The sequence below is a fragment of the Schistocerca piceifrons genome, chromosome 4, assembly GCF_021461385.2.
Source record: "Schistocerca piceifrons isolate TAMUIC-IGC-003096 chromosome 4, iqSchPice1.1, whole genome shotgun sequence".
In the NCBI taxonomy this organism is placed as follows: Eukaryota; Metazoa; Arthropoda; class Insecta; order Orthoptera; family Acrididae; genus Schistocerca; species Schistocerca piceifrons.
Window position 1 is genome coordinate 324,174,440 of NC_060141.1, and position 14,909 is coordinate 324,189,348.

General features: G+C 42.3%; 1 protein-coding gene and 1 non-coding gene across 2 annotated transcripts in view; both read right to left on the reverse strand.

Annotated features, from left to right (window-relative positions):
* LOC124795819 (neprilysin-1-like) overlaps positions 1 to 14,909 on the reverse strand; it is a 307,752-nt gene that overhangs the window by 228,768 nt on the left and 64,075 nt on the right. The gene's annotated exons all lie outside the window — the stretch shown is intronic.
* Trnar-ucu lies at positions 5,718 to 5,792 on the reverse strand. The gene has a single exon. It is a non-coding gene; the product is annotated as a tRNA-Arg (tRNA).

Genomic DNA, 14,909 nt, shown 5'->3' on the forward strand with positions numbered 1-14,909 from the left:
GGCAAGCAGTCGTTGGGAAGGAAGTGAGACAGGGTTGTAGCCTGTCCCCGATGTTATTCAATCTGTATATTGAGCAAGCAGTAAAGGAAACAAAAGAAAAGTTCGGAGTAGGTATTAAAATCCATGGAGAAGAAATGAAAACTTAAGGTTCGCCGATGACATTGTAATTATGTCAGAGACAGCAAAGGACTTGGAAGAGCAGTTGAACAGAATCGACAGTGTCTTAAAAGAAGGATATAAGATGAACATCAACAAAAGCAAAACGAGGATAATGGAATGTAGTCGAATCAAGTCGGGTGATGCTGAGAGAATTAGATTAGGAAATGAGACACTTAAAGTAGTAAAGGAGTTTTGCTATTTGGGGAGCAAAATAACTGATGATGGTCGAAGTAGAGAGGATATCAAATGTAGACTGGCAATGGCAAGGAAAGCATTTCTGAAGAAGAGAAATTTATTAACATCGAGTATAGATTTAAGAGTCAGGAAGTCGTTTCTGAAAGTATTTGTATGCAGCGTAGCCATGTAGGGAAGTGAAACATGGACGATAACTAGTTTGGACAAGAAGAGAATAGAAACTTTCGAAATGTGGTGCTACAAAAGAATGCTGAAGATTAGATGGGTAGATCATATAACTAATGAGGAGGTTTTGAATAGGATTGGGGAGAAGTTTTGGCACAACTTGACTAGAAGAAGGGATCGGTTGGTAGGACATGTTCTGAGGCATCAAGGAATCACCAATTTAGCATTGGAGGGCAGTGTGGAGGGTAAAAATCGTAAAGGGAGATCAAGAGATGAATACACTAAACAGATTCGGAAGGATGTATGTTGCAGTAGGTACTGGGAGATGAAGAAGCTTGCACAGGATAGAGTAGCATGGAGAGCTGCATCAAACCAGTCTCAGAACTGAAGACCACAACAAACAAACAACAACAACATGTTTGAGAATGTGTGTTTAGAGCACAATATTGCATAGTAGTGAAACGTGAACTGTGAGGAAATCGGGAAAGAAGAGAATCGAAGCGTTTGAGATGTGGTGTTACAGAAGAATGTTGAAAATTAGGTGGACTGACAAGGTAAGAAATGAGGAGATTCTCCAGAGAATCGGCGAAGAAAGCAATATATAGGAAACACTGACAAGCTGGTAAGGCATTTGCAAAGACGTGACGTAATAACTTACGTGGTACTAGAAGGAGCTGTAGACGGTAAAAACTGTACAGGAGAACAGAGACTGGAAAATATCCAGCTAATAATTGAGGATGTAGGCGGCAAGTGCTACTCAAGTGCTACTCTGAGATGAAGAGGTTGGCACAGGGGAGGAAGTCGTGGCGTGTCGCATCATACCAGTCAGAAGACTGATGACTCTAAAAAAGAAAAACACGACGAAGTCGAGCCTAGAATAATCGTATGGCACGTAAGCAAAGCTTTATGAACGGGAGAGTGACTGTGAGAGTGACACGTGACTGTGAGAGTGACACGTGACTGTGGTATCAGCGGTGTCGCGCCAGCAGCCTACTCTACATATGGCTTACACCCTCAACTGAATTCTTGTACAGCCTCAGGATCTTTGACTGCGTGTGTCTATAGATACTCGGGCTAGGCAGGCAATCTGAATCGTAATCACACATAAATGACTAGCGTTTTACTGTTATTTGTTCCATCGTCGTTCACCTGCCTCACATTACACAAATACAGTTCTTCTGGTACTTGTTTCTTGCTTGCAGGACATATTGATTTTTTTTAACCCCATTAAATCAGAGTTGACCTACATGACTCCTCCGCATATGAAACACTTTTTCCTTTGGATCATCAGTCCTCTGTTTGGTTTGATGCACAATTTCCTTTCTTGTTCCAATTTCATCACCTCATAGTTGTACTTTACACCCCACCTTCTAACAATACCACCACTTGCAAAGTAGGTTAGAAATCAGATTAATAATGTTGCTCACGCAACATATGTTCGCTTTATCGGGCAACAACAAAGTTATGACCCTGGATGTTATCGTCAGAATGGAAATAATGAAGTCACTGTAAAAAAGTCATTAATTTTGGCACTTATCTTGAATGGATTACCACGTAGATTTCGTCGAAGTTGTTATGGCTCATCTTGTTGATTCTAGGATGATTCCACTTTGACTGCTAGAAGGTCCAGATCTGTATTTAGCAATATTTGAAGACCTAACAAATGCGTTTTTCAGGAAATTCTTAATGCTCAAACAATCCCAGATCAAAACAATGGTATGGTAGAAATAATTTTTGACTTGGTGTTCACGATCCACATTTTTATTAAACTTCTTGTAAATTCACATATACTTCTTCTTAATTGTCATATCATCAAGAAAACAATTTTGTATCAATCTTCATATATTTAATTTCCACTTTAACCAAACACAAGACTTGACTGTTATTTTACAAAGCGAAATAACAACTTAACTTCTGCAAAGTGAAACAAAGAGTGCTCTGTGCACATTCGCGCCAAAACGGTTACAAGTAAGTCAAAGATTAGGACAGTTTCACCGAAATGAATACACATAAGAACCATATCACTGTAACATATCGATACATCGGAGTACCTATACATTAATAAAACCAAATGTGAATATTGTCACAAAAATATGTCTGTTACTTCGCAGAAAAGTAGTACGAAATTACTGGTATCGAGAACTGGGGTTGGAGTGCCGTAATGGCCACGTAAATAAAGAACCATTACAAGCTCTTTAATTATTTGTTGTATATATCCTGATCCCTATCTTCATTTGCAATGTTTGCTTCTACAAGCTTGAGCCGGCCGGAGTGGCCGTGCGGTTCTAGGCGCTACAGTCTGGAGCCTAGCGACCGCTACGGTTGCAGGTTCGAATCTTGCCTCGGGCATCGATGTGTGTGATGTCCTTAGGTTAGTTAGGTTTAATTAGTTCTAAGTTCTAGGCGACTGATGACCTCAGAAGTTAAGTCGCATAGTGCTCAGAGCCATTTCTACAAGCTTGCATGTGGTGACCCATGCAAAACATTTCCAATGTGCTAGAATGTGGTGGCCTATAACCTTTTGATTTGCAAGGGTATTAATAGTAACTAAATGGAATGTCTTAATTTTATGTATGTAAACTGAACTGTTTAAATACATTGCAATTTTATAATCAATAGGAACAAAATAAAATAAAAAATCGGGTAACAGCATTTATTGAAACTGGGTCAACAAACTGCCAGTGTGTGAGTTAGAGCACTCGGATACAGTGCCATTATTACAATCGCTCCCAAATCATCCCTCATGACTCTACACTTGCGCAATATGATACACGAAGTTTGAAAGAAAACTACTGAGGTGGTGCTGTGAGCAACGTAGCACTCGCAGTTCCACAATGGATAATGTCACATCAGAGTAGGCACAATCGAAAACAGATAGCTGCGTGTCTTGTCTCAGCTGATCGTAGTGTGGGTGAGCATCATTTCAGCACTCGGGACTGGTTTCTAATTATCGTGGAGAGAGCGCTACAAAATATATTCTCATCCCTTTTATTCGCATACCAGCGTTCATTCGAAAAGAAATGAAGTAATTTTCGTGCGATTTACAGCTCATATTCGAAGCTAAGTGGCATCATTTTAGAGCAATAGTTACAGCGTACTGTAGCATTTTAGCTCATAATAAATGGTTGCCATTTCGATTCTGTATAGCACATGAAATTTATTTCCTGGAATCATAATAAACTAAATCTAAAATCCGTCCGAACAGGCCTCAGAAGGCAAATGATACCCACCGACCGCTATGGCGTCTTCAGCCCAAATACATCGATGGGGGTGGATATGGAAGGGCATGGGGTCAGATGATGATGATGATGATGATGATGATGTTTGGTTTGTGGGGCGCTCAACTGCGTGGTTATCAGCGCCCGTACAAATTCCAATCTCTACTCAGTTCAATCTCGCCACTTCGATGAATGATGATGATGAAATGATGAGGACAACACAGACACCCAGTCACGCAGTAACAAAATATGTAAGCGGAGCAGACGTGGACGTTGGATAACCCTAGCGAAGATATGGACTGCAAATCGGGAAATCAATTGAGATAAGCGAATTTGACAAACGGAAGATTATTATTACGCAGAGACCGTGAACGAAAACGGCGAAACTGGTCTCAGTTTCACGTGCTAATGTCGTGAGAATCTATGAAAAGAGGTAGGACAGTGAAACTAAATTGTTGGACGACCACGACTCTTCACAGAACGTGAGGTTCGGTGACTTATCTGCTCTGAAAAGTGGAATAAACGGTGATCTGTGACACCTCTGCCGAAAGAGCATAATGCAATTGCGCGCACAAGTGTTTCGGAGCACAGCGATCATCGTACATTGCTGAACATGGAGCTCAATAGCAGACCACCCCTACGTGTTCTCATGTTGACCGAGCGACGTCGTCAACTACGACTGCAGTGGGCGCGGGACCATCGGGATTCGGCTGTCAATCAATGGAAACGTGTCGGTTCTTCGGGTGAACCACATTTTTGCTACACTAGGTCGATAGTAGTCCTCACAAACGCCGTCATCGAGGTGAACGGTGGCTCGAAACGTACAGCACGCCCCGCATGGAGGCTGGTGGCATATTATGCTATGGGAGACATTCTCCTGTGCTTGTATGGGACGTGTGGTCGTAATCGAAGACACCCTGGTATCTGCGAAACACCTGCGTCCCTCTATGTTTGATGTCTTCCCCAAAGGTGAAGTCATCTTTCAGCAGTATAATTGGCCTTGTCTCGGAGCCAGAACCGTGCTATAGTGGTTTGAGGGGCATTATAGTGAACTCACATTGATGTCTCTGCGACAAAATTCGCCTGATGTAAATCCTATGGAATCCATTTGAGTCGCAATCGTGCGCAGTCACTGCGTACGCAAATCAGTGGCCCATTACCTGTGCGTAGACATCTAGACGAACTGTCGCATCCCTGATACGCAGAATCATTGATTTATTTCGTTCCAAAGACGGACAGACAAGCTATTAAGCAGGCGGTCATAATGTTTTGGCTCATCAGTGTAATTGTTCTGCGCTTGGTCTGTTGACATGCTCCACAGCATTACATTTACCATAAATTTGATCTATGGGACAAATGACCAACTAACTAACAAACTTTGGTACATGCTCCTCTCCTCTGACTTCCGAATATGACATATTGAATTCACTGAAAGCCCTGTGAAGAACCGTAGCACCCATTTATGACAATTGTATTACTAGATAATCCAAACTCATTCATATGAGACACAATGAAAAGCCATGCTGAGGAGGTTCCCTCGAGTTACGTAAATTCATTGTATATACCACTAAACCAATAATAATAGTGTGTAAACCCTAGAAATAAATAGGCACACATTAGCTGATGGCAGTGACGGGGAATCTTATGAAGTACCTTTGAACACTTTTTTCCGAAAACTGTCTTGAACAGCTAGTTTCACATCCCACACCCAGTTGAAATATTTTAGGCCTTGTAGCTTCAAATAGGCCTGAGCTCATCAACGGCGTCAATGCAGCAAGAGAGATTAGTGATCATGATGTCATCACCCAGAGACGATGGTTAATGAATCAATCAAGAAGGCTAGGAGATTACTTTTGCTAGAAAGAGCAGATAAGCAATTATTAACATTCAACTTAGAAAATGAATGAAATTACAATTAAATCAACACCATTGGCCGCTGACGGCCGTTGATATACATCAACGGGGACAGCTGAAAATGTGTGCCCCGACCGGGAATCGATCCCGGTCTCTCCTGCTTAGAGGGCAGACGCTCTATCCAAATGAGCCACCGAGGGCACAGAGAACAGTGCGACTGCAGAGATTTATCGCCGGCACGCTCCCCGTGAGACCCACATTCTCAACTCATGGTCCACACACTACATTCGTAGTGCCCCTGCCATTATACCCATTACTCGCGGCAGACAATCCACCGAGTCCCGTAAGAATTAAGGCAAATCGTGTGCATCCGCACTGAAGAAGGTCATCAGGCTGTTAGCCTTAAACGATATGATTCATACAGAAAATGAGTGGGCATATATAAATCAACCATTCTGGAGCTAGAGAGCTTGTGGGAAAAATTTAAACAGATTGTAAGTTGTCCCCTGGAGCAGTATGTGCAGAGTAAGTAACAGAAAAGCCCCACCGCGGCTTAATAACAAAATTCAGAAAATGCTAGGACACTGAGACCGTTGCACGCCCGGTTCAAAAAAAGAACGCGCAAAAGTTAGCAGAAACTCATGATTCTGTAAAAAAAAATTATCCGCGAAGCACACAAGTACCACCGTCATACCTTAGCGAAGGTATCGCAGAGAACCTGAGACAATTCTCGTCCTGAGTGAAATCGCTAAGCTGGTCGAAGCCTTCTATCCACTCACTCGTTGACGAGTCTAATGTGACAGCAGCAGATAACGAAAGGAAAGCCGAAGTTTTAAATCAAGGATTTAAGAAATCACTCACATAGCTCGACCATATAAATGTACCGTCGTCTGACTGCCTTACAGACTCCCGTAAGGAGGACGTAGTAATAAGCATCCTTTGGGTAGAGAAGCAACTGAAAGAGTTGAAAACAAATAAATAGCCAGTTCCGGGTGGAATCTCAGATCGGTTTTACATAGAGGACTCTGCGGCATGTTTCCTAATTAGCTTGCATTTATGACGAATCTCTCGCCCAGCGGAAAGTCCCAGGGGACTGGAGGAAACTGACCCACTTAATTGTAGAGCAATACCCTTAACATCGGTTCGCTGCAGAATTCTTTAACGTATTCTGAGTTCGAATGTAATAAATGTCCTTGAGAGGGACATGGTGTCCCACTGTAGACTGTTAAGAACGGTTCGAGCATACGGAATATGTTTCGATTATGTGAGTGGCTCAAAGCCTTTTAAGCAATAGAAACCAGTATGTTGCCCTGGACGGCGAATGTTCGTCAGAGACGAGGGTATCGTGAGCAGTGCTCCAGGGAAGTGTGACACGACGACTGTTATTCTTTGTACATCCCGTGGTCTAGGGGTAACCGGCACGGTAGCTCAGCGTGTTCGGTCAGAGGGTTTAGCTACTCTCTGTAATAAAAAAACTGAGTGAATGGATCAACAAACAGCCTGAACGAGTGTCATCGGACGTCCGTAAGGAACAAATTCAACGAACAATATATAGAACAAAAATAACATAAAAAAAGGGGTAGCGTCTTTAATTAGGACTCAAAACCTCTTTGGTTCCGTTTTAGAAACCCGCCACCGCCAAAATTTTGATTAATAACCAGCATTGTCGGCCGAAGACTTCCGGCATAAGAAGTCACCCTCGTTCTGCCTACGGCTTTCTTAAAGAGGGCGGAGGAGCGGACTGAAGTTCAGGGCACTCTCTTGTCATTGGAGTGGGAAAACGCCCCTCAAGATGGAAGAATCAGCAGACATCAACGGCATGAGGATGCAGAAGGCAATGAAAACCACTGCATTAAAGACACATAACATGTATACACAGGATATGGGGCTTGAAATTGAAAAAGTGTCATTATGATCTCTCCATTGACAAAGATTCCGGAATACTCCCCCATTCGGATCTCCGGGAGGGAACTGCCAAGGTGGAGGTGACCATGAGAAAAAGACTGAATAACCAAAGAAAGGAAAACGTTCTCGAGTCGGGACGTGGAATCTTAGAAGCTTGAACGTGGTAGGGCAGCTAAAAAATCTGAAAAGGGAATTCAACGGCTCAGTCTAGGTATAGTAGGGGTCAGTGAAGTGAAATGAAAAGACGGCAATGATTTCTGGTGAGATAAGCACCAGAAAATGGTATAACCGGAGTAGGATTCGCTATAAATAGGTAGGTAGGATAGAGAGTCAGTTACTGTGAACTGTTCAGTAACAGGGTTGTTCGTATCAGAAACGACAGAAAACCAACACCCACAACAATAGTTCAGGTACACATGACGACGTCGCAAGCAGAAGATGAAGAGATAAAGTATATAATGATATTTAACAGGTAATTTAGTACGTAAAAGGTGATGAACATCTAATAATCATGGGGGATTGAAATAGGGTTGGAGCAGATGCAGGGTTCACGGGAGAATATGGGCTTGGTAGCAGGAATGAGAGTGGAGAAAGACTAATTGATTTCTGTAGTAAATTACAGCTACCAATACCGAATTCTCTGTTCAAGAATCACAAGACGACCAGGTATAATTGGAAAAGGCCGGGTAATCGGGAAGATTTCAGTTAATTACATCACGGTCGGGCAGAAATTCCGAAATCAGATACTGGTTTGTAAGGGTTACTCAGGAGCAGATATACCGTCACAATGAAGTAGTGATGAAGAGTAGGCTGAAGTTTAAGAGATAAGTCAGAAAGACTCAATACACAAAGAAGTGGGATACGGAACTACTAAGGAATGACGAGATACGCTTGGAGTTCTCTAAGGCTACAGATACAATAGTAAGGAATAACTCAGTAGGCAGTACAGTTGAAGAGGAATTGATATCTCTAAAAAGGGCAACACAAAACATTGGTACAAATATGGTAACTGCGAAGAAAGCATGGATAACAGAAGAAATACTTCAGTTCATCGGTAAAAGAAGGAAGTTCTTGGAAATGCAGGAGTACAGAAATACAGGGCATTTAGGAATGAAATAAATAGGAAAAGCAGGGAAGCTAAGACGAAATGACAGCTTGAAAAATGTCATGACATCGAAAAAGAAATGATCGTCATAAGGACTGACTCAGAGTGTAGGAAGGTCAAAACAACCTTCGGTGAAATTAAAAGCAAGCGTGGGAACATTATGAGTGTAATGGGAATTCCATTGTTAAATGCAGAGGTGGAAGAGTACATGAAGATCTCCATGAGGAGGAAGACTTGTCTGATAACCTGGTAGAAGAAAAAACAGGAATCCATATCGAAGAGACAGGGTATTCAGCAACAGAATCAGAATTTAAAGGTGCTTTGGAGGACCTCAGATCGAATAACGCATAAGGGATGTATAATATTCCATCAGAACTCTAAAATCATTGGCGCAAGTGGCAAAAAAAACGACTACTCATGTTGGTGTTGTTGAGTGGTACGTAAGATAAGTAAATAAATTAGTGAAATCAAAGTGAAGTAGAAGTTAGAAAATAAATGAAAAACTTAGTTTAGTTTAGAGAGTTACGTACTGGCAAACAGTGGGCAGAGCAGAAGAGACAATGACCGTGAAGTCAGCAAGTTCAGGGGAAGCCATCGCCCTCCCCACATAAGAGGACGCTGTCGATTCAGCCGTCAGGGCATCGTCCGACCGGCTCACGTGTTTCTCAGTTGTCACATGTGATCACAAGCCCTCGCTTACATTCCAAGAGCCAATGACCGGCGTTAAGAAGATTCTTCGAGAAGCTTTTCAACGTGACAGAAGAGGCAATGACCGTGCAGTCGTTCACCTCCAGTGAACTGAAGTAAATAAATACGCGAGACGCAGTGGGCCCGGAAAGAAGAAGAAAGAATAGCAGTAGTTTACAGTCAGTTTCGGTGCTGAAGACCGTCATGCAAGAAGAGACTACATCGTACACAGAAGTACCAAGTCCGCCGCTGTAATGGAATAGCAAGCAGCAGCCTCGGCACCAGAAGACAGAAGTTAAAAGGTATTTGAAGTCTGATTTTTACGTACCCGGGTGACTCGTGAGGACGGGAAGGAGACGGCCTCACATCAGCAGTCACCTGTGAGCTGGGATGAAGATCTGACAGCCTAAGACTGGCAAGCGGGAGTCCGTTGTTCGAGTCCGGGATACTGGCCTTCCCCCGCCGCGCCGCTCCGCTGGCCGACGCACAACACTGACACACGCGGCCGCTAGAGAAGAGAAACACTGGGACGCCACATCCAAGGTATCACTATCCGATTCACGACTTCGCTCTCAATAATTAAACGGGCCACCGCACGAGGCGCGTCTCCAGTCAACTGGGCGAGACGGCGACACGAGATAAACACCGCCACGCGTAATCAGACGCCGCCGCTGCCGCAGCAGAAGGCTTCGCAAACGACACAGCTGCCGCTCTCCGAGCCAGAACGTCCAGTAAGAAACAGTTGTACAAAACTTTCAATAAAAGTTATCTTATGAAAAAATGCTGTTTCATTCTACCTCATACCCGAGCCAAGGAAGAACCCACCCTGCCCACATGTTGTTAAGAAAGAAAAATTAATTTATTTAGTATTTTCACACTGACATAATGCTTTAGAATCAAATGCCCTTTGCAGTAATGCTCATCTTGGCAATTGCCTAGCATCAAAAGAGAAAACCCAGTTACATTTAGTGACAAAAGTGTTACAGTGTATATAATCCATTAGTCTGACGACATACCATCTGACTTTCGGATAAATATCATCCACGCTGTTCCGAAGACTGCAAGACGTGACAAGTGCGGGAATTATCGCACAATCAGCTTAACAGCTCATGCATAGAACTTTATGACAAGAATAATATACGGAAGGGTGGAAAAGAAAGTTGAGGGTGTGCTAGATGACGATCAGTTTGGTTTTAGGAAAGGTAAAGACGCCAGAGAGGCAGTTCTGTCTTTTCGGTTGACAATAGAAGCAAGACTAAAGAAAAATCAGGCTATTTTCATAAGATTCGTCCACCTGGAAAAAGCGTTCCACAATTTCAGTTGTTCAAAATTCTGAGAATAATAGACGCAGACTACAAGAAAAGACAGGTGATACACGAGATAAACAAGAACCAGTGGGGAACAATAAGAGTGGAAGATGAAGAACGAAGTGCTCGGTTTAAAAACGATGTAAGACAATGTAATATTTCACCGTTTCTGTTCATGCTGTGCATCACAGAAGAAATGATGTAAATAAAAGAGATGTGATCGGATATCAATGATTAGATTTGGTAATGGCATTGCTATCTTCAGCGGAAGTGGAAAAGAATTATAATATCTACTAAATGTATTGAACAGTTCAATGAGTAAAGAATATAGATTAAGAGTAAATCGAAGAAAGATGAAAGTAAAGACAAGTATCAGAAATGAGAACAGTCAGAAACTTAATATGAGGATTGGTTATAACTAAGTAGACAAAGTGAAGGAATTCTGCTACCTAGGCTGCAAAATAGCCCCTTGTGGACGAAGCAAGGAGAAAATAAAAAGCAGACTGGCACTGACAAAACGGCGTTCCTAGCCAAGAGAAGTCTATAACTATCAAACTCAGATCTTAATTTGGGGAAGAAATTTCTGAGAATGTACGTTTGGAGCACAGCATTGTGTGGTAGTGAAACATGGACCGTGGGAAAACCGGAACGGAAGAGAATCGAAGAATTTGAGATGTGGTGCTATAGACGAATGTTGAAATTAGGGGGACTGATAAGGTATGGAATGAGGAGGTTCTCCACAGAATCCGTGAGGAAAGGAATATATGGAAAACACCGAGAAGAATAAGAGACGGGATAGTAGGACATCTTTTAAGGAATCATGGAATAATTTTAATGCTACTAGAGCCAGCAATAAAGGGTAAAAAACGTAGAGGAGGACAGAGATTGGAATACATTAAGCAAATAATTCAGGACGTAGGTTCCAAGAGCTACTCTGAGATGCAGAGGTTGGCACAGGAGAGGACTTCTAGCGGGCCGCTTCAAACCAGTCGGAAGACTGACGACTCAAAAAAGAAAAAAAGGGGGAATAATGTTATTGGACAGAACACGGCAAGAAAATGGTTTTCTCCTGTTACGGAGGATCGTTTTGGCCATAGTGTCTCTCCACATTCAGAAAGACCTTCGGGGTTCGATGCAGGTCGTTTAAACGCGTTAATCCTCAATGAACCACGTAAATATAGTCGAGAATTTGCAAATGTTATAAACTGTGAACATTCCATATTTGCTTGCAATCAGGAATGTTAAAAAATCTCATGTATTCATACAGCATACTTTAAGCAAAAATCACAAAAATCAGCTGGTGGCCATACACCGACCATTCTTATTCTGTATCGTTAGTGTTGTGTCTGAGGCCCCAGAAAACAGCAGCTCCCCGTACAGATACCTGCTCGCATCCACAAAATAAAATATTATACATCTAGTGAAAAAGCGATGATGTGGTGCACTACGAACTGCTTGCTCAACGCGTAACCATCACTGATGACATTTCATGTCAACAAATGAGACGTCTTGCTGACGCAGTCCAGGAACAACGACCAGGAAGACTGTGTGAAGTGATGCTACTCCTCGATAAATCCCGCCTGGATTGTGCTGGAGTGACAAAAAACGCTATAGAGGTGTTGGGTTGAGAAGTCATTCCGCACATACCTTATCCACCTGATCTTGCGTCCTCAGATTTTCAACTTTTCAGATCTCTATCAAACAACCTTCACGGAACTTCCTTTTCGGATGAAAACGGGCTTAGAACATGACTTGATGAGTTCTTCTCCTCAATACCACGTGATTTCTACATTCGTGGAATCGAAAAGTTATCCCAGCATTGGCAGACTTGTATATAGTGAAGGAGAATATATAATTGATGACTAAAGTCTCTGTTATGTGTATGTGTTGCGTTTATTAAACTTATGGAAAAGCGCTACGAAGTTATGCACCAACCTAATATATAAAATGAGAAAGATGGTACCGATGGTTAACGAAAGCTTCTTGCCATTAACAATCGTGGTTGATGCAGTCAGCAGAAGCTGTCTGTGGTACAATATTGATAATTTGAGTTGTTGTTCACCACCGTCTCGTAATGGCATCAACGGAAAACAAAGAGTCATTTAGTAAATTGAGAACTGAATCTATATTAGCACATAGACAGAGGACAAGGGTAGTTGAGTGTCGCTAAAATAATTGGGACTATAACAATTAACTTCGACATGCAGTATTCAGTTTTGTTTAAAATCGGAGCACTTTTTTCTCACTGCTCTACAGAAATAACGATGCCATTTAATGTTGTTTGCTAGTTGCATTTCCAACGCCGTATATTATTTAGGGCCATGTGTTTCCGCGTTTATCGGAAAACAGTAACTGTGTTATAGCCTGACATTTGCGCTGTGGTGTGTCTGTTACAGTAATGTTTCAGAATTTAATACACGCAGCAGAGCGTATTTTACCTGTTGAACACTTTTTACAGTTCTAACACCCACTGAAAGTTATTTATGTTGCTTGCCAAAATATCTTGTATAAGTTTCATAGTTAGTGCAAGGTACCATTACTGTCTTGTCGTTCGTGTATGCGGCCGCATACTTGAGAATTTATGTACTTCGCGTTGGATGAGTACCAGTCACAATCGATAATGGTTATCACTCATAGCGTATTAGCTAAAGTATTACTAATGTAGCACTACATAAATTCGCAAACATGCGTAAAAAAAAGAAAAAAACACACTAAGCGTGGTTAATGCAACGACCTGTGCCATTTAATTTCCTTTTAGCCCTGTGACGAACTAACAGCCACCCATACGTCTAATGGACGCACAAGCAAGCTAAGTAGACTGTCCCTGTTCAATGCAGTCTAACAAATTTGTCACGCAGGCGCTATATGGTCATTCCATGAAAAATTTAGCTTTTGTACGTCTGTAGCTGTTTCCGTTCCTTTGTTTGGTGGCAAATCAACGCAGTTGTTATCATCAAACCTTCTCTGTGTATTGTTCATATTCACGTCTACCTGTTTCATCAGTGGTCACATTATTTTATTTACATGATATTTGAGAGATAATATTATGAAAAAATCCTACATACATTCTCCTGAAGTTGTAGTGAATTTCATATGTTATTTGACTATCTAATATTTATAATTAAATTTTCAAGGAGGAGGGATAGGCTTGGAAACCTCAAGTCAAACCTCGACAAATAATGATGCGACTGACGCTATTCACAATGAGTAATGTAGTAAGTGACAATGTGCCAGATCACAAGAGTAATGTACAATTACTCGTCGGATGTGCTCTCGACATCACACGTTGCACATGGTATTTGTCTACAGGTATGGAAAACATAAATTGAAACTTCATGCAGATACACGTGCTTTTTTTCAATACATTACCTTTCAATGTGATGAAAAAATAGATTAATAATTATGTTTGAGCGGGAATCGAAACATTGCTTCATACACGTGCGTCCTAGGAGGCTCGAATGCTAATCATGTGACCACCATGCACTCTAACGTCCAGCACCTACGCACAGATACATAATGCACATAACAGAATCATAAGACTTCTTTTGCTATTTACTCGGAATTGCCAGAGTAGTGCACGATGATGTTTACACATAACGTTGTTTTAATGGCCTAACAAACGTGTGCAGAGTCTGAAGTAAATTGTGTTCACGACATCGCGGCCTCCCGTTGTTAGTGGCGGTACCGGCGGGTGCGCCGTAACGCTTGAGCCACCGCGAGGAGCTGGGAGACACCAGCTGGCGGGTGTGGTGAGAAGAGGACGGTGCAGACTTCCGCGCGAGAAACATCAAGAACGAATCTGGGGACGCGGCCAGAGAAGCGCGCCGTATGGATTCAACTATACGCCTGCGCAGCCGTGATGAAGTCGTTGGCATTAAGAAGCGTGGGCGGGCCGAACGGTTGTGATAAAGCACGCCGGGCGCAAATCGCTTTAGCGCTATCCGTCCGGCCTGTTCCTTCATGGTAACACTGGATACAGCAGCTTAAAAGGGAGTCGTCCAGGCCGGTATGCCTTTTTCATGCAGTAAGAATACAACGATAGAAATGCGACTGTCAAAATTTTATATCTGAGGCGCACTGCAAGCATTGTTTTAAAATTGTTTGAGTTACTTGTTTTTGTTGCCAGAAGAAATCCTTATGACACCGGTTTGTGCAGCCCTTCCTGCCTAGCGCACGACTGGTCGCGACAAGAGGGCACTATGCCGTGTAGTGCTAATATTCAGAGTGACGCAAGCGAATTTGAAGCAGCTAAACCGTACAAAAAAGTGACGTATCATTAATGTGATGGCTAAATTTTTGAATATGCAATTCTCA